This window comes from Sander lucioperca, chromosome 24 (assembly GCF_008315115.2).
Source record: "Sander lucioperca isolate FBNREF2018 chromosome 24, SLUC_FBN_1.2, whole genome shotgun sequence".
NCBI classification, from domain to species: Eukaryota; Metazoa; Chordata; class Actinopteri; order Perciformes; family Percidae; genus Sander; species Sander lucioperca.
The window spans coordinates 4876538-4903697 of record NC_050196.1 but is presented as its reverse complement, the minus strand read 5'-3'; the positions used below and the strand labels follow the sequence as shown (position 1 = coordinate 4903697).

The following is a 27160-nucleotide window of genomic DNA, read 5'->3' as shown; positions in this document are numbered from 1 at the left end:
TAACATTAGATACTGGCTATATTGACAGTTATAGAAGCCTGTGCTCATCGGGAGCTATGTACCCAACTGACAGACACACTATTACGGCTTAGAATTACAGTTGGAACCGCTAAAAACACAACAACCTCGCCGTCCTCCCCACCCGACGGACAGACACACTTCCTCGGCTTAGAATCCACTAGTGGTGGACTCGGCAGTAACCACTAAAAATAACACTACCTTGCTGTCCTCTCCACCCAATTGAACACACTTTATTAGCTTAAAATTATGGCAACAATCGCTAAACATACTGCAAACTCGCGGTCCTCTCTTCCTGATTTACAGACCCCCTCTGTTGGCTTAAAATAACTCACCGTTGTCGGCTACGGCTGCTGAACAGGCTACACATTGTAAACAGCCGTGGCCCGCTTGCCTGGTCCTCCATTAGCGTTCGCAGTTAGCATGGTTAGCATGGTGGCATTAGCCAGGACCAGTCAGGATCACTTTACTGGCCGTGTCTCAATTGTTTTTGCGAGTAACTAACTCGGGTACTCTAGCTATATAATTCAATGTGAGTATACGAATGTTGAAATGACATGAAATACCCGTCCCTTGTAACGTTAGCCGTGATAAATTAGCCTGAAGCTAATGCTTACCTGTTCAGGAGGAAATTAGCCAACTCAGTGTCCTTTTGGGCTCTAAGCTGTCTTCATCTTTCAAATACATCTCCAATATTTACCTGGGGTTTGTTACGCCTCTGGTCAAGCAACTGTAAGAAACATGCCGTTTTTTTTAGGTCGGGTAAAATCTATCTCTGTTTATCCTGTTCGTTTGTTTGCTGCTGTCATGGCTGTACTAATGTTACAGCCTTGACGCTTACTATTTTACAGGTATATCTGGCAACCCGGCCTGGCTGTCAAACTGGGCAGTTGATAACAACACACAGGCCAAAACACAAAAAGATGTTCCATCACAGAATATATATAGTACTGTGCAAAAGTTTTAGGCAGGTATAAAAAAATGCTGTAAACTAAAAATGCTTTAAAAAAATAGAAGTGTTAATAGTTTATTTTCATCAATTAACAAAATGCAGTGAATGAACAGAAGAGAAATCTAAATCAAATCAATATTTGTCGTGACCACCCTTTGCCTTCAAGACAGCATCAATTTTTCTAGGTACACTTGCACAAAGTTTTTGAAGGAAGTCGGATGGTAGGTTGTTCCAAACATCTTGGAGAACTAACCACAGATCTTCTGGGGATGTAGGCTTCCTCAAATCCTTATGTTTCTTCATGTTCTCCCAGACAGACTCGATGATGCTGAGATCAGGGCTCTGTGGGGGCCATGCCGTCACTTCCAGGACTTCTTGTTCTTCTTTACACTGAAGATAGTTCTTAATGACCTTGGCTGTATGTTTGGGGTCTTTGTCCTGCTGCAGAATAAATTTGGGGCCAATCATATGCCTCCCTAATGGTATTGCATGATGGATAAGTATCTTCCTGTATTTCTCAGCATTGAGGACACCATTAATCCTGACCAAATCTCCAACTTCATTTGCAGAAATGCAGCGCCAAACTTGCAATGAACCTCCACTGCTCACTGTTGCCTGCAGACACTCATTATTGTACCACTCTCCAGCCCTTCGGCGAACAAACTGCCTTCTTCTACAGCCAAATATTTCAAATTATGACTCATCAGTCCAGAGCACCTGCTGCCATTTTTCTGCACCCCAGTTCCTATGTTTTCGTGCATAGTTGAGTCGCTTGGCGAGGTATGGCTTTTGGCTGCAACTCTTCCATGAAGACCACTTCTGGCCAGACTTCTCCAGTCCATCTGGGTCCCACTGGTTTCTGCCAGTTTTGAGCTGATGGCACTGCTGGACATCTTCCAATTTCTAAGGGAAATAAGCTTGATGTGTTTTTCATCTGCTGCACTAAGTTTCCTAGGCCTGCGTCTACGATCCTCAACGTTGCCCGTTTCTTTGTGCTTTTTCAAAAGAGCTTGAACACCTCATCTTGAAACACCAGTCTGCTTTGAAATATTTCAGAAGTTTGGGGTCACTTAGACATTTCCATTCCACTCCATTATAGACAGAATACCAGCTGAGATCAGTTGCATTGTTTTTTTAACCAGGGCAGCAGTTTTCAGATTACATTATGTGCTTACATAATTGCAAAAGGGTTCTCGACTGTTGTAGAAAGAAGTGGCTGATCTGTAATGCAATATCTACATTGCCCATTATCAGCAACCATTCATCCAATGTTCCAAAGGCACATTCTGTTTACTAATCTATCATTTTAAAAGGCTAACTGAGAAAACATTGGAGAACCCTTTTGCAATTATATAAGCACATAATGTAATCTGAAAACTGCTGCCCTGGTTAAAAAAAAGTTCACTGCAGAAAGCTGCTACCAGCCAGGCTAAAGCTAATATAGTTAGCCTTAAGAAACAAGGCGTCTGTCCCAACTAACGTTACGGTTCGGAGCCGCAGTGCTGGAAATGTAGTCAACCAGTGTATTTATCTACCTAATGTCCCTCTCCAAAATCTCTTCAGAAGAGTAGTCACAGCCTTACTTGCTTTCGTGTTTGTAAAGCATTAAAGTTCAACAAAGAATGGTTCACATTAGAAGAGTTCCTTTTTCATTTTTATTTTCTATGTAGATGCACTCCCCTACAAAATCACCCCAGTACTCGAGAATGATTTATTATTTCCAAATAGAGCTATTTATGTCATCTTGTCTTTTTTCATATCGCAATATATATCGCAATGTCAGTTTTTTCCAACAGCGTGCAGGCCTATTTGGAGCCCTTTTATTTGGTTACATTTTTTTTTACTGGTGAAAGTTACTGGAGTTCATATACCGTATCATATGAAATATAATAATCAATGAAATACAATAACTGTTGTTTAGTTATCATTGGCTGTCTTCTATCCTATATTCAAGAGATAATGGAGAAAAAAACCTCAAGTTGCTCGTCACTTCATCTGTGCACAAGAGAATGGACAGTCTGTTAAATATATAGGGGATTTCATTTTCATTTCCATTAATATGAATTATTTCTACATTCTAACATTAAATATAATACACGGTAGGTAAGGTATAGACATTTCTCTGTTCTTAGCTGAGGTTGAAACATTAATGCCGCAGTATCATTGTACTTTACATTAGCATGAGGGGTGTATGATATATCGACTCAATATTGTTATCGCGATATCACAGTGCGCCATATTATATCAAAAGTGTCACAATAAGTATGCAATATTTTGTGGAGCAATGCGTCCCGTCCAGTTGGCTGTGTGGCTTTGTTGTGTTTGATTTAAAACTTGCTTGAAACGCTGTAATGATCATGTTTCATTGGCCAGTTACCGTGCCACTTGCTCGTGTTAGTGCACGTCAGTTCACGGGTCCATTACATGACAAACCGTCGGAACGAATCAGAAGGGAAAGAAAAGAAAGGACCTAAAGAGAGCGAAGGGAGTGAGTGGAGCAAAAGAAAGAACACAAAAGTAAGAAAATTAGTGTTGCTCAGGGAGAAGACAAAATAACAGAGATTGAAGAGGAAACTTTAGTGGTCAAAAGTAATCCCATCCCGCATCTATTTGTCACCGGTAGCTATCCCGCAACTTTATAAAGAGTGTTTATATGAGGCAGAGTTTGGAGTCGGAAATATATTATTTCTATTTAAGTTATATATTTTTCATCCACGACGACCTGTGGTCCAGCTGCACTACGGAGCCGTACATAAGTCTCAGTGTGCACTATATTTTTGTGAATCTATTTTGATGCGTTTTCCCATAACTTCTGTAATTTTACATATGTTTAAAAATATCAAAATGAATATCAATATCGCAATATTTATAATCAATATCGCAATATCACATTTTGTCAATATCGTGCAACCCTAAGTACCATTGCACTTTACATTAGCCTAGCTGCTAGCAGAGTTTCCTTCTGCTTATTGCTTTATCCCAATAAAACAACGTGGTTGAATTTGAGCCTGCATGCACGTTTTTGTAGTCATAAATAGAGCAGCTTATATTGGTAGGCTGAGCTAGCAGACTGCTGAGTCGCCCTTTTTGCTCTTCTCAGCTGCTAATTTGCCACAATGTTCTAAAGACTAGAAGGTGTGTATATGAGCAAATATCAGCCTATTTAAAGCAATGTTAGTACATAATTATTTTTATATTATTTATGACAGCCACCTGTAACACGTGTGTTTTCGGTTCATGTTGTAGTACCTATATTTCCCAGCAATGTTTACTGGGCTATTTTAAAAGTGATTTCGAAATGATTGTAAAATGTTCGACAGCGTTTGAATGCAGCACTGGGGAAGCTTACTTTGCAGTTAACTAACGTTAGCTAGTAATTGGTCTCGCTTTGCCAGACCCTCCTCCAAAGCACCCTGAAGGAGGGTCTGGCTACTCCAGCATAGCATTTGGGGATGGGAGGAGGCATTTCTTTAAACCAATCAGAATTGTCATGGGTGGTGCTAAGTTCTGCACAGAGCCGCTGCAGAATAGTCGTGCGAGAGAAAACTGATTGGACAGATAGTCTAGCTAGCTGTCTGAATTTACCATGCAGAGATAGGACTGGGCATCGTTCAAAATGTTTTGATCCGGTGCCAATTTCGATACCTCCGTTTCGATGCCGGTTCCTTAACGATACATTTTTGATACCATATGTTTTTAAATCCATTTCAACATCAACAAAAATACATTAAACACATAACTTTTATTTTCCACCTTAATTGTGAATCAAAACAGTTATCAAAATAAAAACATTCTGATAACACTGCTCACACAGAGTGAGAACGTTAATAAAACTGGTTGTGCTTTTCGATAGGGGTGCGCCAGTCAGATACTTACAAATTAACAAAAAAAGAGAAACCTTTTTGCCACAACATGAACATATTATAAATAATAAATAAATAAACAAATGACATTGTGTACAGGTTAATATTGAACTAACTAAAATGCAAAGGAATGTAAAGAACAAAGACTTTTTAGTGCAAACCGCATATTGACACAAACCTTTAACAATAAACTTGGTGACTGCCCTGTTGTCAACATTGAACTAATGAAGAACTAACTTAAGTGCAAAGGAATGCAATTGAATTGCATTGTTGCTGAAAGGTGCCGTAAAAGTTGCCTTTCCTTACAACGTCAGCCTGTCAGTCAATCATCAGGGCACAGAAACCACTGTTGTGCCTGCTTGTCTCAGAGGAAGTGTAAAACAACAGCACGCGACCGCTTTCGGCTCGCCATTAATATCATATCGCAGCAAATGCTGTCTGCGTGAAGTTTTGAAAAACTGTAACCACACTTGAAACCACTTTATCGGCATTGCCGTGACTCACTGACTTCAACAAAACTGCACAGCCGACGTAGTTTGCTCCTCCATCCGCACGTGCGCGTGTCGGTCGGAGCTCCGCTCTGTGTCAATATGCAGAGAGGACAGATAAGCTTGCGCTCACGCGCTCAGACGCTTTTGGAACCGAAATTTGGCACCGAAAGATAAATAATTTTTCGATACTCATAGGATTTGCTGTGCCATAAAAGTATCGACGTTCGGTGCTCAACAATAGTGCTCATTAATCCAACGAATTTAAAATTCCAACACAATGAAAGCGGAAGGGAAACGGAAAATACATGCATCCGGCGGAATTTCCTGTGGCATCGGAGCAATCCCGGAAGTGTAATGTCAAGGATATAGACTATGGAAGTTTTTTGGTCTCTTTATTCAAATGGCAATGTATTTTGCAATTGTCAATTCAATTTGCTGTGCAAATACATCTAATGATGCTACTGGACACATCTTCAGTGATGTTCCTGGAATCATTGGGTGTTTCGGGTCTTTCAACATCATACACCCTCACCCAGGCGACCCAGCTGAGGCTGATCAGACCCCAGCTTGTGTCCAGTTGGCAAATCTAGCTACTTTGCCCCCATGGATCTCCTCTCTTGAGCCATAGCCATCTTGAGGCTTTCTCTGCCGCTTCAGTGATATTGTGGATGGCTCTTCTCCTCCTCAGCCCATCGATGCCTAACAGACTGAAGGCTCTGAACAGGGATCGGGCTGCAAAGCCCCTGCTTCCGACCTCTATTGGGAGACACCTTGATCTCCATCCGGCTTGTTGACACTCGCTGACCAGTCCCTTGTACTTGGCGAGCTTTCTTTCAAAGGCCTCTTCCAGGCGGTCTTCCCAAGGGACTGTTATCTCCAACAGAACCACTTATTTGGTGGACTCAGACAAGATAACAATATCTGGCTTTAAGGTGGTGGTCACAATATGGTGGGGGAACTTGAGTTGCTGCTCCAAATCCACCAACAGCTGCCAGTCCCTCGCAGTGGCCAGGATGCCTGCAGATGTTTTTGCAGCTGGTCTTGGCTGCTCTCCAGCTCTGAAGGCTCAATTCAGTTACAATTATTTTGCATAAAAATTTGAATGAAAGCGCAATCAATTGCATTTTATATTACCATGTTTTTTTGGTCTCTTTATTCAATTGGCAATTCAATGTGCCAGCGAAACAGCGGCCCCCAGTCTTTATTCAGTTGGCAATGTCAGACGTCTCATCAAGGCAGGGCTTAAGTTAGGACATCACTTCCTTGTTTACTGACTGACAGTCGTCAACGCCAGTCAAGGCCACTTCTGTTCTCCTTGTTCGGTAAGTTTAATGTTATACCTTCGATAACGTCCATACTGTCTGTTCAGCCTAGAATTGTGTGTTTATTTACATGAGGCATTACAAGCGTTACCCTGGGTTAGTAGCTTGCTAACAATCAAGGGTAGCCGTGTTTACTGCTAGTTGCTCACTAATGTACAACGCTAGTGACAACAGCGAAGGCAGAACAATGTCTGAGGTAAACACACAAGCATTCCATTCCCTTATCAACCTAATTTCAGTCAGGGAAGCGTCAATGGGAAGCCTTTAGCCAACTGTAATGTTATATACTCTCGTTCTATAGCCTGTCAAAGATCAAGTGATACACTTTCGCAATGTTCATATTTATTTATTGCTCACCATGTGTAGACAAGTTCCGTCAAGTAAGCCCACAACCAAGAAAATTGGTTGTCTTAAATGTAAACGACACATTATTTTTGCTAGAATCAAGACCTAACACAGAACATTTTTTGTGCAAATACATTTTCTTGAATCACTACTAGGAAATGCTCTTTTTTCAGTTTGATTAATCATGAGGTCATAATAAAGCTTAATAAGAGAACTGTGTCATAAAGCGGATGACATCAATGATACACAGCCGTGACTCCAGTGTCAGTGTAGTTAACATGTCTGTATTATTGTAGTGTGTTCGGAGTGATTTGCGCAACACCTGAAAAGCACCGTTGTTACTCTCCTCACCATGGGGCTTCTCAGCAAATCACTCCGCCCAAGTAGCAGAAGTAGCAGTGCTTCACCTTCTGAGAATATAGTTCCCAGTTTGTATATGGTTAGAAGATGGCTATGTCTCACGTGACCTTGTTATTTTTACACGCTGTGACTATACAAATCATAACATGTAAATAGGAAAATGCTGGCGTTATTTTGTCACTTATTGGGAGCTTTTGGCTAGTTGGAGCCGGTTACCTCCAGGATCTGTGCTAAAGTAGGCTAGCTGTAGGTGTGCCAGACAGAGTTACGATGCGCACAGAGAAGAGAAGGGTATATATGGACTTATCTAACTCTGGGGGATACAGTGAATAAGCTAAAGTCACAATAAGTGGGCGTGTTCCTTTAAGTCCATCACCATAATTTATATGATGACTGGCAAATTTATGTTGTTTTTTAAATAACACTTGAAGCCCTAATAGGGTTCAGCTTTACCTATGTTCTTCCTGATGTCTTCTCCCTTTTTAACCTAGCCTCCAGTTTCCTGGTAAGTGAAAAGCAGACTGACAAGAATGATCAGCGGTAACCTAATTGTCCACCATACGGTGACGTTGGGTTGCTTTTCTCCAAAAGATGAAACATTCACAGCTTTTTGTCGCAGGCATTCACAATAAATGGAAAGACCTGCGTTTTCGCCCGATTGTCTGACAAGTGACGCAACGCAGTATTTGTAAATAAATGCTTATCCATTACTGAGACTGATGACAGTGCTGATTGGAAGGAGACCAGAGAACCTCAGTCAGGTTTAAACTCTCTGAATAATGATAGATTTCCTGTTAGTGATTCAAGATGTACTACTGATGAAAAAGCATTTAGCTGCTCTGAGTGTAGGAAAAGATTTTACACCAGTATAAATCTAAAGAAACACGTGAGATCTCATTCACGAGAGAAACCATTTGGCTGCTCAGTCTGTAAGAAAGCTTTTAAAGGGAGTGGAAAATTAGAGGCACACATGAGAATGTAAGAATGTAGTTTAATCTCAGTAATGATGTTATATTAGACGATATCACTGTCCATTGCCATGTTTAACATTGTCAACTGCCAATTTAGGGGACATTGCCCAACCCTAGGATTGGGCATTGAGAACTGATAACCTACTTGGAATCGTTTCAAAAATTACAATTCCAGTGGAATCGTTTCTTTATTGGAATCGTTTGGAGTCGTTTGGAGGATTTGGTTTCAAATCTGATCATGGGTTCCAATTTTGGTTTCCGTAGCGGCCAGGCGCTTGTTGTGTTGCCGCCATGGAGCACAGTAAGTGGTGCTCTAGTGTGGCGTTATTTTAAGTTGAAAAAGCCTGGTAAAACTGCAACCCACCATTGAATCAAAATAAAACTTTCCTCTTATTTGTGAAATAAGCATGTGACCCGTTTCAACTCCACCCCTCAAGGAATCGGAATCGAGAATCGATAAGAACCGGAATCAAAGTGAAGAATCGCAATTGGAATCAGAATTGTTAAAATCCAAACGATGCCCAACCCTACCCAACCCTAGTAGGAGGACCTAATAAGCTGCATGCTTCCGCCTGCTTCTTCTCAAACTTAACCTTTTTATTTTTTTATTTGGTAAATACTGACTGTGTTTTAATTAGGGCCCGAGCGCCGACAGCGGCGAAGGCCCTATTGAAACTGAAGGAATTATTATTTTCCCAGCAAATGAATTGGCTTTTTGAGGGGCTTAACATATTCAAAAACTCACCAAATTTGGCGGTCGCATCAAGTCTGGTGAAAATTTACGTATTTTAAGGGTTTCGGGAATAGGTGCGCAAAAATGGCTCGCTAGCGCCCCCTACAATGTTAAAAAAATTGAGCCCCTGCAGTGCGTTTAACGTAGACTCACGAAACTTGGTACACATATGTATCATGTCAAGATGTACAAAAAACGTCATTGAAGCCATACCCTAAGCCCAACAGGAAGTCCGCCATTTTGATTTCAAAGTTCGAAATTAGTGCGATTTTGGCCATTTCCACATGTCGTACTTTAACGAACTCCTCCTAGAGATTTCATCCGATCAACTTCAAATTCGGTCTGTGCCATCTTAAGACATTAAAGATGAAAAGTTGTTAAAAGAAAAACTTTTCGTCATAGGGCATGGCCGTGGCGGGGCGGCCATTTTGTGCGTTTCGCCGCCGAAACAGGAAGTGGGTGTAACCCGAGTGTACATTGTCCGATTGGCTCGAAACTTTTCAGGATTCATAAGAGTCCAACCCTGAGGACAAATAAAGGCCAATATTTACTTAAAGTCATAGCGCCCCCTAGTGGCAACAGGAAGTAGGCCTAAAAGTCAAGGTGCTATACTTTAACGAACTCCTCCTAGAGATTTCATCCGATGTACTTCAATCTTGGTCTCTATCATCCCAACACCTTAAAGATGAAAAGTTATTAAAAGAAAAACTTTTCGTCTGACGGTGTGGGCGTGGCGTGGCGGCCATTTTGAGTGTTGCGCGATGAACAAATAAATTGTTGTAACTTGAGTGTACGTTGTCGTATCTGCCCGAAAATTCTCACGATTGACAAGGGTCCAGGTCTGAGGACACCTACAGGCCATATTTGACTTTTGGTCATAGCGCCCCCCGCTGGCAACAGGAAATGCGCCTTATATGACAAACATCATCCGATTTACATGAAACTTAGAATGTGTGGTCTACATGTGATAATGAGCCGGCCCCTATAATATAACCACGCCCACTTACTCAGGCCACGCCCCCTTTCATAACATTTGTACCGTATAAGGTAGGGTCTTGTGTGAGGTGTCATTGAACTCAGCAGAGAGTTGCTTCTTCATTGGTGATGGTTTGGCCCGCCCCCTATGCTTAAGCCATGCCCCCTTTCATGAATGCTGATCCATCTAAGGTAGAGTCTTGTGTGAGGTGTCATTGAACTCAGCAGAGAGTTCCTTCTTCATTGGTGATCGTTTGGCCCGCCCCCTATGCTTAAGCCACGCCCCCTTTCATAACATTTGAACCGTTTAAGGTAGGGTCTTGTGTGAGGTGTCATTGAACTCAGCAGAGAGTTGCTTCTTCATTGGTGATGTTTGGCCCGCCCCCTATGCTTAAGCCACACCCCATTTCATAACATTTGAACGATTTAAGGTTGACCATTGTGTGAGGTATCAATGAAATCAGCAGAGAGTTCCTTCTTCATTGGTGATGGTTTGGCCCGCCCCCTATGCTTAAGCCACGCCCCCTTTCATAACATTTGAACCGTTTAAGGTAGGGTCTTGTGTGAGGTGTCATTGAACTCAGCAGAGAGTTGCTTCTTCATTGGTGATGTTTGGCCCGCCCCCTATGCTTAAGCCACACCCCCTTTCATAACATTTGAACCGATTAAGGTAGACCCTTGTGTGAGGTATCATTGAACTCAGCAGAGACTTCCTTTTTAATTGGTGATGGGTTGACCCGGCCCCTATAATTTAGCCACGCCCCTTTTTATAACTGATGACCCATTTAAGGAAGAGTCTTGTGTGAGGTGTCATTGAACGCAGCAGGGAGTTCCCTTTTCATTGGTGACGATTTGCGGTGTCTGAGTGCCGCGCAAATGCACGGTCGCAAGGAGCGGCGACCGCCGGTGACCCCGACGCGCACAGGGGAGCGAGGGCCCGTCCATCGTTGCTTGTAGCTTTAATTGTTATAATTATTATCATTATCCTGCACTAAAATACAGCAGTTACATATTGCTTAAGTATTGTTATTATCTTAACATTTTGACTATTATATTTTATAATTATGCATGTGACAGCCATTGTTGCTATTATATTGCTGTATGAAAATACTGTAGCTGTTCATATTGTTGTTGGAGTTTGATGAATATATTATGGCAGTTGTTGAGATACTTAATAAAAAGCCTGATATAAATTGTTGTAACTTGAGTGTACGTTGTCGTATCTGCCCGAAAATTCTCACGATTGACAAGGGTCCAGGCCTGAGGACACCTACAGGCCATATTTGAGTTTTGGTCATAGCGCCCCCGCTGGCAACACGAAATGCGCCTTATATGACAAACATCATCCGATTTACATGAAACTTAGAATGTGTGGTCTACATGTGATAATGAGCCGGCCCCTATAATATAACCACGCCCACTTACTCAGGCCACGCCCCCTTTCATAACATTTGTACCGTTTAAGGTAGAGTCTTGTGTGAGGTGTCATTGAACTCAGCAGAGAGTTGCTTCTTCATTGGTGATGGTTTGGCCCACCCCCTATGCTTAAGCCACGTGCCCTTTCATAACATTTGAACCGTTTAAGGTAGACCCTTGTGTGAGGTATCATTGAACTCAGCAGAGACTTCCTTATTCATTGGTGATGGTTTGGCCCGCCCCTCTGTGTTTAGCCACGCCCCTTTCATAAATGGTGACACTAAGGTAGTGTCTTGTGTGAGGTGTCATTGAACTCAGCAGAGAGTTCCTTAATCATTGGTGATGGTTTGGCCCGCCCCCTATGCATAAGCCACGCCCCCTTTCATAACATTTGAACCGCTTAAGGTAGGCCCTTGTGTGAGGTGTCATTGAACTCAGCAAAGAGTTCATTTTTAATTGGTGATGGTTTGACCCGCCCCCTAAGCTTTAGCCACGCCCCCTTTTATAACTAATGACCCGTTTGGTGTAGACCCTTGTGTGAGGTATCATTGAACTCAGCAGAGACATCATTATTCATTGGTGATGGTTTGACCCACCCCCTAAGCTTTAGCCACGCCCCCTTTTATAACTAATGACCCATTTGATGTAGACCCTTGTTTGAGGTGTCATTGAACTCAGCAGAGACTTTCTTATTTATTGGTCATGGTTTGGCCTGCCCCCCTATGCTTAAGCCACGCCCCCTTTTCATCGTTGAACCCGGCAGGGAGTTCCCTTTTCATTGGTGACGATTTGTCTGAGTGCCGCGCAAATGCACGGTTGCAAGTATGGGCATCCGCCAGTAACCCCGACGCGCGCAGAGGCGCGAGGGCCCGTCCATCGCTGCTTGCAGCTTTAATTTCTTTTTGTATTCTTTAACAATCTTCTCTGCCAATGCCAAACAGCTTATTCTGCAATTGACTCGTTTGTTGTTTGGTGGATTGGATGATTGAAGTTTGAAGAAACAAGACATATTGGCAATTTAACAATTTATTCATTTCACAAACAGGAGCCTCAGTAGCGTGTGGAAGAACCATACACAGCCTGGCACCTCCTCCCACAGGGTGGGGTTTATCAGAGACTACCTCCAGAATGTGGGAGTGGAGAGGATGGAATGGCCTGCCAGCAGTCCTGACCTCAACCCCATTGAACACTTGTGGGATCAGCTTGGGCATGCTTTTTGTGCCAGAGTGACCAACACAACCACGTTGGCTGACTTGCGACAAATGCTGGTTGAAGAATGGGATGCCATCCCACAGCAGTGTGTGACCAGGATGGTGACCAGCATGAGGAGGAGGTGCCAGGCTGTTGTGGCTGTGTGTGGTTCTGCCACACGCTACTGAGGCTCCTGTTTGTGAAATGAATACATTGTTAAATTGCCAATATGTCTTGTTTCTTCAAACTTCAATCATCCAATCCACCAAACGAGTGAATGGCAGAATAATGCCAAACTAAGTTTGGCATTGGCAGAGAAGATTTGGCAAAGTTTTCATGGGTGCCACTCACATACTCAGCGCTGCTACTCATCCCACAAATGCATGTTCCTTACAAATGGGGCACCATTTGAAAGGGAACTGAACAGGCTTTCCAACGGTATAAGATTTATTGCCAAAAAGCATCGTTACTACAGAGAAATAATCTACCAAACACAAATGTCCTTAATTTTTGTGCTAAATTTAGTAGTTGTAGTAGTTCATAGCACTGCATAGCATAGCAGGGCGAAGTGATAGTGAAAAAAATAAATTTAAACGAATATCATTTGTCATTTGCACAAACAAACAGTTTTTCACTTTGCCTAAAAAGCAAGCAGTAGAAGTTAAAATTACTTTGGAAATGTATATTTTAGCTCACACGAGAGAGCGGGAAAGACACAGAGATTTTTAGACTATAGAACATTACACTATTTTCTGCTCAGTTTTAAGGCAAACAGTACATATGTTAATTTGTGAATGCAAATTATTAACTCTTTAAACTGTATGATTAAGTAGCAGCAGTCAGTATATTTTTAGGGTGCTTACGAATTCAGTCAGTCCGTGTCTGCCATGCTTTCTTTTGCTGTGCTTCATTTTTCACAAATAATGTGCTTCACGTTATCGTACTTCCATAAGAAGCTGCTGCTCACTCTGGTACAATGCATATTTTCCATTTTAGCAACAGTACATCTCCGACCGACGTGGAGAGAAAACATCCAGACTCCCTGCTCATTGTTGTTGGGGACTTTAACAGTGCAAACCTCAGCAAAATCTCAGTTTAAGTAAATGGTAGAATGTATCAATCAGTCAGTAAATTATACAGCTTACACAAGTTGAAAGAGAACTGATGGCTTAATATTACGGTAGTACTTATGGCGCTGTGGCTTAGTTGGTTAAAGTGCCTGTCTAGTAAACAGGAGATCCTGGGTTCAAATCCCAGCAGTGCCTTGTTGTTGCAGAGATTACCTGTTTGCATTTCATCCGCATGTATACCCAATCCCCATGCAACACATTATGGTACCCTGGTAGCAAATGAAAAAGGAAAAAAAGGATGACTGTTTAGAGCAATGCAAGTATAGGCTATAATATACACCTAGTTTATTCATCAACCATGTCTGTTCATTTGGCTTAGTTATGCTGTTTTGATAAACAATAGTAAATTGATTATTACCTCTCATCCATTCTGTGAAGAAGAGCCTGGAGGATGCTCAAGTCAGGCAGTTTTGATATGTCAGCCAGACGGCTACCAACATACCTCTAAGCTAGATAGCCAGCAGTGTGCCAGTCAGCAATTTCAAAGCCTACATCAAAAAATCAAGGTTGAAGAAAGGCAACAAGTTGATACTTCAGATCATAAAAAGCAGCAAGTGTTCAGCCACTATGCTCCTAATCCCTCTCCTGGCCAGGATCTAAATAGCAACACACCAGACTTAGCTAAGTTTTTAATAAGAAGTCAGCTGATTTCAGGTGGTTTGACCAAATTTGATGATCAGCCATAAAACTTCCTCGGCTGGAAGACAACATTTACAAGTGTTGTGAAGGGACTTGATCTCTCTGCCCATGAAAAAATTGACCTGCTCGTAAAATGGCTAGGTCCAGAGTCGAGTCATCAAGCTCGCAGGATGAAAGCCGCCAATGTCCATCAACCATTGGTGGGTCTCAACCTCATTTGGGAAAGACTGGATGAACTTTATGGTGCTCCAGAGGCTATAGAGAAGGCTTTCTTCGCGAAACTGGACAACTTCCCAAGAATAGGCAACCGCGATAACCACAGGCTTCGAGAACTTGGGGATTTACTGTGCGAACTTGAAGCTGCTAAGGAAGGTGGTTATCTCCCAGGATAAGCCTATCTGGACACGGCAAGGGGAGTAAGTCCCATTGTAGAAAAATTGCCCTTCCATTTACAGGATAAATGGATGACATTTGGATCAAAATATAAGGAAGATCACAGGATATCTTTCCCACCCTTTTCAGTCTTCTCTGAATTTGTAAGGAGACAAGCCAAGGCAAGAAACAATCCAAGTTTTCATGTGACCAATACAGTTGCACCCGATCTCTATCTTGTAATCTCAATTACAAGAATCCTGTGTCTGTGCATAAGACAAGTGTGAGCAACAAGGAAACGACTACAGATAGAGAGGGGAACCAAACAGAAGACGTGAACATGCTATGTCCCATACATAAAAAACCACACGCACTTAAGAAGTGCAAGAGCTTTCGAGCTATGCTCTTGGATGACAGGAAGAAATTCCTCAGGGACAAGGGAATGTGTGTTTTCGCTGCTGTGCTTCAGTTTACCACCAGGCCAAGGACTGTGGCGCTTCAATCAAGTGCGCAGAGTGTGGAAGTGAACGTTATGTGGCCGCACTGCACTTTGGTCCTGCTCCAAGAGAGTCAAAGGAGCCGGTCTCTTACAAGGATCAAAAAGGTTTAAGAGCAGAGCCCTTCCGAGGTTCATGGCGGGGACCACACCCAATGATGAACAAATCCTAGCGGCTAAACCATTGTGTACACAAGTTTGTGGTAAAGGCTTCAGAGGGAAGTCATGCTCGAAAATATGTCTGGTTAATGTTTATCCTGAAGGTTGTCCAGAGGAGAGTAAAAGGATGTACGTGATCTTAGATGATCAGAGTAACGTTTCATTGGCCAAGACAGAATTCTTTGACGAAGGGACATTCTCCAAGTCCACAAGGTGCGTCGGCAGTATAAGGGCCCAGACAACGCTCCATTTGCCCAGAAGCATGATCTTGGGTGGGTCATTGTTGGTGACGTCTGCCTGGGTGGAGCCCACGCCCCTACCGAAGTGAAAACCTTTAAAACATGCTTTATGGACAATGGCCGTCCCAGTTATATGCGTGCTTGTGAGAACCTTGTCAAAATTAAGGAGGATTTCAGCCAGACCCTTCAGCAGAACAGCTCTCTACCTTGGCCTCGTTCTCTGGAGCACAAGAGGAACTCCTTGGTGCAACAGTCTTCCAAAGGACTGAAAAAGACAATCAGTTAGCACCTTCAATCGACGATTTGACCTTCCTACAGCTAATGGACAAGGGGTTTGTTAAGGATGAAAGGGGCAGCTGGGTGGCACCTTTGCCCTTTTGAAACCCAAGGAAGCCTCTCCCTAACAACAGGCAGCAGGCACACCAACGGCTTATGTCGGCTTATGACTAGTAGCTCCCCAGAATCCCGGCTGGCTCCTGATCTCCTGATCCCTGGCTGGCTAGCAGCCCTCCTGATCCCCGGCTGGCTAGCAGCCCTCCTGATCCCCGGCTGGCTAGCAGCTTTCCTGATCCCTGGCTGGCTAGCAGCTTTCCTGATCCCCGGCTGGCTAACAGCTTTCCTGATCCCCGGCTGGCTAGCAGCTCTCCTGATCCCCGGCTGGCTAGCAGCTCACCTGATCCCCGGCTGACTAGCAGCTCTCCTGATCCCCGGCTGGCTAACAGCTCACCTGATCCCCGGCTGACTAGCAGCTCTCCTGATCCCCGGCTGGCTAACAGCTTTCCTGATCCCCGGCTGGCTAGCAGCTCTCCTGATCCCCGGCTGGCTAACAGCTTTCCTGATCCCCGGCTGGCTAGCAGCTCTCCTGATCCCCGGCTGGCTAGCAGCTCACCTGATCCCCGGCTGGCTAGCAGCTTCCCAGATCCCCGGCTGGCTAGCTGCCCTCCTGAATCCCGGCTGGTGTCCAGCCCCCCTGAACTGGCTATAACCGCCCCTGAGACTTTGCCGGTTTCCGGCGCCCCTGAGGCTGCCTGGGAGACTCCCCCAGTGACTTTGCTGGTCTCCGGCGCCCCTGAGACCACCCCAGTGACTGTGCTGGTCTCCGGCGCCCCTGAGACCGCCCCTGAGACTTTGCCGATCTTCGGGTCCCCTGAGACTTTGACGGTCTCCGGCGCCCCTGAGACTGCCCCTGGGACTTTGCCGATCTCCGCCGACCCTGAGACCGCCCCTGGGACTTTGCCGGTCCCTGGCGCCCCTGAGACCACCCTTGAGACTGCACCAAAGACTTTGCCTTGGTCCTGCCCCCCAGAGACTTTGCCTGTGTCGGTCAGACCAACTCCTGCCCCTCGTGCCCAGCCGGCAGTCAGACCCACTCCTGCCCCTCGTGTCCTGTCGGCACCCCTGGCGACCTCTGTTCTGGTTGCCGGGTTGGCTGACTCCAGCCCTGCTGACCCGCCGCCCGGCTCCAGCCCAGCTGACCCGCCGCCAGGCCCCATCCGAGCTGACCCATCACCTGGCCCCAGCCCAGTGGACCCGTCGCCTGCTCGGCCCCCGGAGGGGCGCTGCCCTCGACGTCCAGGTAGGCCGCCTGAAGGATTCTGCCCTCGCCGGCGGCCGCCTGAAGGATTCTGCCTTCGTCACCGGCAGCCAGACGGCTTCTGCCTTCGCCGCCCGCCGCCAGACGGCTTCTGCCTTCGCCGCCAGCCGCCTGAAGGATTCGGGGCATCAGGATTCGCTGATGCCCCCTGTGCCCAAGTGCCCATGGTTCCCTGTTGCCGAGGCCTGTCTCTTCCCTGTTGTCGAGGCCTCTCTGTTCCCTGTTGCCGAGGCCTCCCTGTCCCCTGTCCCGGGGCCTCTCTGTTCCCTGTCCCGGGGCCTCCCTGTTCCCGGTCCCGAGTGGCCCCTCTCTGTTCCCTGTCCTGGGGCCTCCCTGTTCCCTGTCCCAGGGCCTCTCTGTTCCCCATCCCGAGTGGCCCCTCTCTGTTCCCTGTCCCGAGTGGCCCCTCCCTGTTCCCTGTCCCGGGGCCTCTCTGTTCCCCGTCCCGAGTGGCCTCTCTCTGTTCCCCATCCTGAGTGGCCCCTCTCTGTTCCCTGTCCCGAGTAGCCTCTCTGTTCCCTGTCCCGAGTGGCCCCTCTGTTCCCCGTCCTGAGTGGCCTCTCTGTGCTCCAGGTTCCCAAGTTCCTCGGCCTCATTGACTCTCTGCCTCCCCTGGACCCTCTTTACCCTTCTTGGGCTTTTTTCTGGACTTGTTTTTGTTTCCTCTTGGCCTTTTGGGATTTTTTGTTTCGCCCTCCCTGGGTTGTTTTTTTGTTCTGATTTGGATGCCTGGTGTCGTCCCTTGAAGAGGGGGTACTGTCATGGTTTCGGTGTTTTGCTTTGTATTTTGTTCTATTTCTGTTGCCTTGTTTGTAGATTTCTGTATGTATCCTGTTTTGTATATTTGTGTTGTGTATATTTCTGTTCAGTTATCTCCCGGTTCATTGTGTAGGTTTCTGTTTACCCTGTTTTGACTGTGTTCTGTGTATTGTGTATTTCTGTTTCCTGTTTTATTTTGATTGTCTGGTTTTCCGTCTTGTCATGTCCAGTTTTACTTTCTGTGTTTTCCCGCCTTTGTTGATTACCCTGTCTCTCCTAATGTGTTTCACCTGCTGTGTCACCTGCCCCTCTTTACCTCATTACCCAGTGTATTTAGCCCTTGTGTTTCCCTTTCTCTTGTTAGATCGTTTTGTATCTGTTAGTGTGTTTCAGTCTGTGTGTCTGTGTGCAGTATCGCTCCCTGCGCTCCCGCTTTTTTGACATCCTGTTCTTTTGTTTGACATTCATTCTGGACTTAGTTTTTGCCTGCCTCAGTTTGTACCCCTCATGTCGTCTGTTTTGCATTTTTGGCATTCTTGGATCCCTGTTTGTATTTGCTCGGGTTTTTGTTAATAAATCGTCAAGCAACAAAACTTCTGACTGATCTCTGCTTTTGGGTCCTCAAATCTCCTGGTCCATGACACATCCACCGTGTTGTTTGTGTGTCTGTCTGTCTGTGTTGTTGTGTGTGTATGCAAGTGTCAGTCGCGGGGAGCAGCAGCCCCACCCACTGCAGAGAGCCGACAGCCAGGATTGAAACGGCAGCAACTTCAGCGACTTTTAAATCGTTACAGTCTACATTGATGGCAGGACGGTCTGAAATGGTGAAACGGTCTTTCGCGTATATATATATATATAAAAACAATAATAGTAAATCTGACATTTTGTTTGATAATTTACACATCGTTGCAGATGGTGATACTAGTATAACATAGCCTACTAGACCCCATTTGTCAGACAATTCTGAAAATATTATTCCTCAATCTCAAAAGGATTGCTGTGTAAGATTGTTCATTTTAAATTGCTCTATATCAGAGAATCACTTTTTAATTATATACAAGGCTTATGATTTAAAATAGTTACTAGAACATGGACTTTCATAACTGAAGTACTTGCCTTTGTTGTTAAAAGAAAATAATCCCTGGCAAATGTATTGCACATTTGGCAAGTTGCAGAGTGTCTAATATACAGTCTGTAATCGATTGGGTCACTCACGGTGATGGTTAACCAAAATAATAACACAGCCGACTGACAGCGTTTGATAATGCTTAATGTTAAGTCATAGCGGGGCATTAACACAACTGTACAACTGTAATTATGAGCCCGAGCCCAATTGAATCCCGACAACTTTTTAATACATGGGCCGTTATAACTGACGTTATAAAAGGACTGAGATATCTGAAACAATCTGGCCTGGTTGCCTAGTTAGGCATCAGTCTGTAGGAGGAGGTTCAAATCCTAGCAGTGCCTGATTATCAGTTGATTATCTTAACACAGTGTTTGCCTCTTTATTTTCAACAAGGGCAATAAACTTAATACCTGATTTCCCATATCCAAAAAGGTATATGTAACATTAGGCTATTATCAATATAGGTTTAAAACCACAGTATGATCCATACAGAAAGTTACATTTTATTATAACTCTCAACACTGTCCGCACAGCATGTCTCCTCCTGACTTCGTGAAGTCCACAAGGAGGTGCTGTGGCTTAGTTGGTTAAAGTTCCTGTCTAGTAAACAGGAGATCCTGGGTTCAAATCCCAGCAGCACCTTGTTGTTGCAGAGATTCCCTCTGTTTGCATCCCATCATCACGTGTACCCAATCCCCATGCTACCCATTATGCTACCCTGGTAGCAAATGAAAAAGGTAAAAAAGGATTGAAAAGGCAGACTGTTTTCCCTGGCATATTACATTTACACAGAAACACTACATTAACACAGACTTAAGATGGTACATAAAAACACATGAAATGCAGAGCAATGCAAGTTTGAGCTACAATATACACCTAGTTTATTCATCAGTCATTTCTGTTCATTTGTCACCAGCATTTACATACAGTGACCTGTTTATTTTCAACAAGGACAACAAACAAATTCTAAATATTGGAGAAAGTTGTCGACCCCGCCCCCTCCTCCCCAGACTCAAAGTTGACGGAGGTTGCCAGGCTGAGACCGCAGCATTCACAACAATGTCGCTAGACGCTTGTCTCACATAGCCAGACATTACTTCACAGTACAGCGGAGTAGCTAACGTTAAATACAGGCTATATTGACAGTCAGACCCGGAGCTCTGTACCCAACTGACAGACACACTTTTTCGGCTTAGAATTACAGTTGGAACCACTAAAAACACAACAACCTCGCCGTCCTCTCCACCCGACGGACAGACACACTTCTTCGGCTCAGAATTATGGTAGGAACCGCTAAAAGTAACACTACCTTGCCGTCCTCTCCACCTGACTGAACACATTTTATTGGCTTAGAATTACGGCAACAATCACTAAACACACTGCAAACTCACGGTCCTCTCTTCCCGATTTACAGCCCCCTTCTCTTGGCTTAAAATAAATCACCGTTGTCGGCTACGGCCGCTGAACAGGCTACACGTTGTAAACAGCCATGGCCCTCTTGCCTGGTCCTCCAGTAGCGTTAGCAGTTAGCAGGGTTAGCATGGCGGCGTTAGCAAGGACCAGTCAGGATCACTTTACTGGCTGTGTCTCAATTGTTTTTGCGAGTAACTAAATCGGGCACTCTAGCTATAGACCCTTTGCAAACACGTGACCACGACCACGTGACGACGCCATGACGGACGCCGGAAGCACAGGCTAAAGTAGTAGACGAGCGTAAAGTTTCATAGTTTCAATCAGTTTGAAATACATAAAACTAAATAAACTGTATTTATGGCTTTTTCTATTGAACAACAAGTTGTCGTGCCATTATCAGTCGAGGTAGGGCATCTGGTAGGTGGTCACAAAGAGCAGTATTTGGAGAAGCTGGATTGGATACTGACCCTTAATTCTTCCTCCGTCCGTTTTCACGGACCTCATTAAATCACAGAGCCTGCCCGACTTCAGTCCACACGATCTGTACCACTATATGGTAAACGGGGTATCCCCATATACTGGTGCTGATCTCAAAACTTTTGAAAGTCTGGATGCTTACCAGTTCTTTGTAGCTGGCTGGGTTACAGGTACGCGATTCTACGCTAACGGCAGGGGGAGGTACCTCATAATGGCAAAGATAAGACATCAATCTAGGGTTTATTTTGTATTAACATCTAGTCTTTACTTAAGTAAAGATTTATATAACACGTAGTCCATGTTTTTAGAGGACATGGTTGGTCGTGGCTACCCACATACCGTTGTTCACTGGGTATGCCAATGCAACTTCCTAATCGATGCCTGAACGCATCCCAGCTCTGGGAAGTGCAGTCATTAATTATCTATCACACGTTAATCTATGCAGTAAATCACGGAGTGTACATGATCAGTAGTAACCACACATAATTGTAACATCTAGCCATCTTCTTATCTGTGATTATATTCGCTGTAGCCTATGTTAAGATTTGACCGGTGGATATTACGACGCGATGGGCAGCAGCTAGCGAGCAGTCCAAAGCTAGCTGCAGCTAGCGAGCAGTCCAAAGCTAGCTGCAGCTAGCTCGACAGCTAGCCGGGGTAGGAGCTCCACAGACCCGCAATTAACTTGTATGACCATATTAGTGACTATGTTACATGGAAACGGATCAAATTATGTTTGGGTCCTGTACAGTAAAATAGTGTTTTAGACGGCTAGCTGTAGTCTCGCTAAGTCCCGTGGGAATTCAGTTGTAGCAGGAAAAAGGTAAATAGTAGTGTGCAGGTTGGAGGAGCGTAGTGTGTGAAGAGTGAAGATCGGAGTTGTTCACAAGGGAAGAAGTTTGGAGTAACGTAACTGGAGAATATAAAAGATACTGAACACATGGAAGAGGCGTTTGAGTTTGATGGTCGTCCTTATTTATTCGAACCCGAGTATACAGGCGAAGAACTAGCATCACAAGAGTTGGAAAGAACGAGACAGACAGAGGGGCAACTGGCAGATGAAGCATCTGCTTCAAGGACACGGATTTCGGGCAACTGGTGGTGTTTGTGTGGGTGTTGTGACCCAATGCCTACCAAGGAAGAAAGCTTGTGCTGTAAAGAGTGGGATCTCATACAGCCACGTAAACACTAAAACACTATTTTACTGTACAGGACCCAAACATAATTTGGTCCGTTTCCATGTAGCATAGTCACTAATATGGTCATAACCACTACAGTGCTCAATTACCTATTTTTGAGGGGGAAATAAAATAAAATGCTTGAACGGTCTTCTGGAAGACATGCACCAGACCAGCGGGCGCTCGTTGGATTGTTGTCGGCCGCGTGAAGCCAGGAGGGCAGGGAGGAAGCAGAGGCAGGGACGCCGGCTGCACACTAAATGGATATTTATGTTACAAATACACACAGGACTGCAGCGTGATGATTATTACCGAAGCCTGGCTGAACACACTCACTCATCCCAGACGGCAGCTAGCAGCTAACAGGGTATGTGAATTTCAACAATGGCTAAGTTGCTAAACGTATCTTGTTGTCATGTAAGGGCCCTGTTCATGTTGCACAGACATTTTAATAGCATTTTGAGTCTGTTAAGAGGCACAAAGGCACTCTTTAGCTTATGCCCCCATAACTGCCGTTTTAGCTAATGGGAGCTCTGGGCATTAGCTACAGAAGCTCCATGTTGCTAGCATCAATTCGGCTCGTGGTTTTTGCTATAGACAGTACTCAAAAAAGTATAGCGATCAAGATGAACGTAAAAATTGCCCGGAGTTCTCCTTTAAGGCGCACATTAGGGGGCGCTATGTAGCCCCCTAGCAACGCAGGAGCCCAATCACTACATAACTCTGTAGTTTCAAATATGTGTGATGTGTGCAAATTTTGGTGAGTTTTCCAGCATGCTAAGACCCTCAAAAATGCAAGTAACGTGCAGAATAATAATAATAATAATCTTAGCAAAAACAATAGGTGCCTCGCACTTTCAGTGCTCGGGCCCTAAATATAAGGTAGCATGCACAATAAATGACAAGAAGAAAAATAAATAAATATTAAAAAATATATATGTACATGTATATGTTTAAAATACAAAATGTGAATGTAATTTCAACAGCAGCACAACCTTACTGCATAATAGTTGTCTTATCTGATGCCATCACTAGGCTGATTTAAGAATTGAATTTAGGCTGCTATATTTAACAGTGAGTTCATTTCATTCAGGTGTGAGGATGGTGGATCAGGAAAGACAGGGGAAGGCAACAGGTATACATCTAACATCAGGTGGAAGTGTAGGGGGAGCCACTGATACAAACAGATTAATTTCTTAATATTATTAATATGGAAAAACTAATGAAAAATATATGACATAATGTTTTGTTAAACAATATGTCTTAGTGGAGAAGAACACAGGCAAGGAGTGAATGAGACAGACATGAGGTCGGCGATGGCATCACGTAGAGATGAGACCAGTGATGACATCAGGTAGGACTTCTATTAGTTAGACCACACAAAACTAAATGTCCAGTATGGTTTGAAGGTCTGTTGACCAACCTATTCACTCTTTCCTTTTTGGTGGGGAAATAGTGCAGACGGAGATGGAAAGCCACTCACCACTCAAATCACATCAACCAGGGGCGATGAATAGGTTGTCAATTGTCACAATTTTGTTGCCAAGGGCAACCGTTAATGTTGCTGATATACTTTAAAATAAACCAGCCAAAATTGTTGCTGCATACCCCTCTGACACTGGGTAGTTACGCCCCTGCTCCTAACTCCTGTCTAAGTTAAAGACTTAAACTAACAGAAATAAGCGTGAAACTTCCCCAGCTGATTACTGACATCAGAGACGGGGTTTGGTGAATGATATACAACGAAGCAAACAGAAGAACAGGATTGCAAGAACGAGATTGACAGCAAAGTTTTTGTCTCCGATCTGACGCTGAGTTGCAGGAGAAAGCAGGTGTAATAATCAGAGGCTGATTGCTGACGACGTGCAGCTGGACTCCTGACTCCCTCACAGCTGGCTCCACTCCTGCAATCAAACACACAGACACCAGCACAGGGAAGGAGAGGCTGCGGGCGAGAAAGTCAACAATTACCTCCTATGTCCTTTACTAACCACCTTTCCTTAACCCCGATGGTAAACGTCATGAGGTGAAGGAAAGGTGTGAAGGAGAATTCAAAAGGAATTAGGAAAAGACAACAGCGGTGCGAGGAGAATCCGACTGTCCTTACACTCGGCTGCGAGATCATGCGGAGACGGCTGATGTTATTGATGTGGGTCTGCCGGTGAAACAAGCACATCTGGATACTTCGCCTCGTGCGTTTTCACCATGTTGTTTCATGCTGGATCTCTAAACGTGGACAACCCGGTGGAAAATATTACCGCATGACCATTTTATTTCCTATCTTATTCTGCATTAATTACGTTGTTTCATGTAAAGCACTCACTGCATGTCATTTCGTTATTATAAAGTACTGAGCTTTAGGCTGTTTCTTGTACAAAAGGTCTTATCATTACTGGTTGCTCACGCTCACCCTCCTGCCCATATTTATCCACATGAATCAACTCAGATTCAAAAACAATAAAAAGTTTATATAAAATGTCATCATTTTGAGTCGATTCTGAACCAATCAGCTGTTAGATCAGCTGTGAGGCAGGTGTTTACCAGCATGCTCTGGGTCTGCCTGGGTAATGCAGTCGGTGAAAAGCAACTGCGCTGCCTGCGTCTCAAACCTGCGGCCGCCTTGATCTCGTGAGGTTATCGTAGCCCACGTGTGAATGACGTCAGAGCAAGTCGGGATCAAGTCGGACACAAATCTAACCGGCATGCAGTGGGCGGCGATTGATTCTGCGCAGACCTGGCTCATCTCGAACGAGCCTATTATATCTCCGTCCTGGCCTGGGAATGTGGGGGATCCCCCAGTCAGAGCTGATGCTAATGTGGCTCAGGAAAGGGAAGTTTGGGGCCCCCTGCTGGAGCTGCTGCCCCTGTGACCTGACCCCGATATGCGGATGATGATGGGTGGGTGGATGGATTTATCAGATATCCAAGTAATAAGCTGGATAGATCCATCTCGGAAAGCAAAATAAAACCAAATATGGATAAGTCCTCTGAAGCCATCTATTTAAAAATTTTCACCTGTACTGTATATCATTTTCTATACTACAGTAGATTTTATTCTTATTCTTTGAACTATGATCCTTAAATATTTAACTTCAAAGTTACAGGTTTATTATACACAATAATCAGAGGGTAATCGTGAATAGTGTTTATCATTCACATTTTTTCATATTTAAAGTCAACCAGAGGCTTTAGAGAACAGAGAGACTTCATTTAGTACTGCCGAACTCTGTGCTGTGCAGTCAATTCAAGTCAAAAAGTACAATTCATTAGAAGTATAAAGTATGATAATACCATAAAAGTGCAGGACATGAGCAAATGTACTAAGTTACATTCAACCACTGATCTTATATCATCTTATTAAAGAACAGTGGGTAAAATCGACTCTTAAAATGCTTTATTTTATTCTGAAGGGCAGAGGAGTGTAGCGGAAGTTGTGTTTGTGTTTCCGGGTCCTGGAAGATGCACGACCTCCGTCCCATTGTTTGTATTTTACCTCGTGATGTGGACGGCGGAGTAAAAGGCGCCAGTGTTTGGTGTCCTTCCAGAGAGAAACATCACAAACTGCTGCATGAGGTTTTAAAACTTGAAGCGAAGCTACAAAGAGCAGGTCTGTTTTCTTTCTCTGACCGGAAACGCGTTTACTGCTGTTGTTGCAGGGAGTCCGCGCGCTAAGCTAACGTTAGCCGCAGCTAGCTCCTGCTAACGTGTGTTATTGGATATGTTTTGAGCTTCGTGTTTCTATCAAACGCAGGTCGGGGAGAAGTCGAGGAGAGACACTTCAACATGAACTCTGAGAGGAAACTGTCAGCTGGCCAGCGGAGAGGTGGGAGACGTTTACAATGTTCTATATTCTTATTTTATTTTTTCTTACTTAACGTTAACATTACCCTGTTGGGTGAGATTCATTGTTGTATGAGCTGGCTCTGGTTTATAATGCCATGTAACTTTTATTATTATCTAGTTTGAAAGTCAGTCATAACTGAAAAAGTACATTAATAAGTAATATCTGCTGTCAATGCCTGAATTGGAGGACAGGAGGTGCTCCACTTTTTGCCACAGCTGATAAATTAACCACACTGCTATGCATAGCAACGGTCTGTTATTCTTAGCAACGGTTTATTATCAAGAATTAGCAGACTGCAGAATGCGTCAAATCACTGCGGTCAAGCCAGCCGACACATCGTGAACGACAGTCAAGACAGCCGACCCAGTTTTTTTGCTGTACGTGATTATAATAGCTTTACGGTAATAGCGTCTCAGAACTGATTTCAAAATAAAAGCATTCGTCTGGTACCATAGACTGTATCAAAGCCCGTCTACGGAAAGCCGTTCCACTCCCTATTAAGCCCCATTGTACCTACTTTGGTTGCAGTTCCACCAGAGTTCCACTGGGGGTGATCACGGTCCAGTGCAAAATGAATGGGACCCTATGGAGCTAGACGGCTAAATTTGTCTCTTTCGCGTGATTGTCGTTGAGAAATCTCAGATTTGATTGTAGTTTTTGCAAGTTCAACATGGATTATAGGTCGAAAGTTGAATGAACGAGTACTTATGCCCTTTCGATTTGTTACAGGTTGAGTCGTTGTTGCCCATAACACGCTAGCATTCTGCTAATGAATGCTGATTGGTCAGTGAAGGACTGATTATGATCGGAGATCCCGTTTGACGGCATCCGAAGCAGAACCAGAATGCCAGAGTGAATATTTCGGCGTGGTCTTTAAAACATTAGCAAACGTCTTTCTAGCACGTGTATTGACAGGGAGAGTCTAACCTGTTAGCTGTGTTGTCGATGCCTCGAGAGAAAAAAGGAAGCGACTCAGAGCTTCCCGTAAAGCAGAATCTCTGGCCGTATATGTGTATGACGTCATTGACATTTTAAAAGGCTTTTTAGAACAAAAAAGCCACTTTAAAACAATCTAACACCCAGCAGTGTGTATT

General features: G+C 44.2%; 2 non-coding genes across 2 annotated transcripts; both read left to right on the top strand.

Annotated features, from left to right (window-relative positions):
* The first annotated feature begins 13828 nt into the window (after nucleotides 1-13828).
* trnat-agu lies at nucleotides 13829-13902 on the top strand. Its single transcript has one exon. It is a non-coding gene; the product is annotated as a tRNA-Thr (tRNA).
* A 5820-nt stretch (nucleotides 13903-19722) lies between these two features.
* trnat-agu lies at nucleotides 19723-19796 on the top strand. The gene has a single exon. It is a non-coding gene; the product is annotated as a tRNA-Thr (tRNA).
* Nucleotides 19797-27160: the final 7364 nt, after the last annotated feature.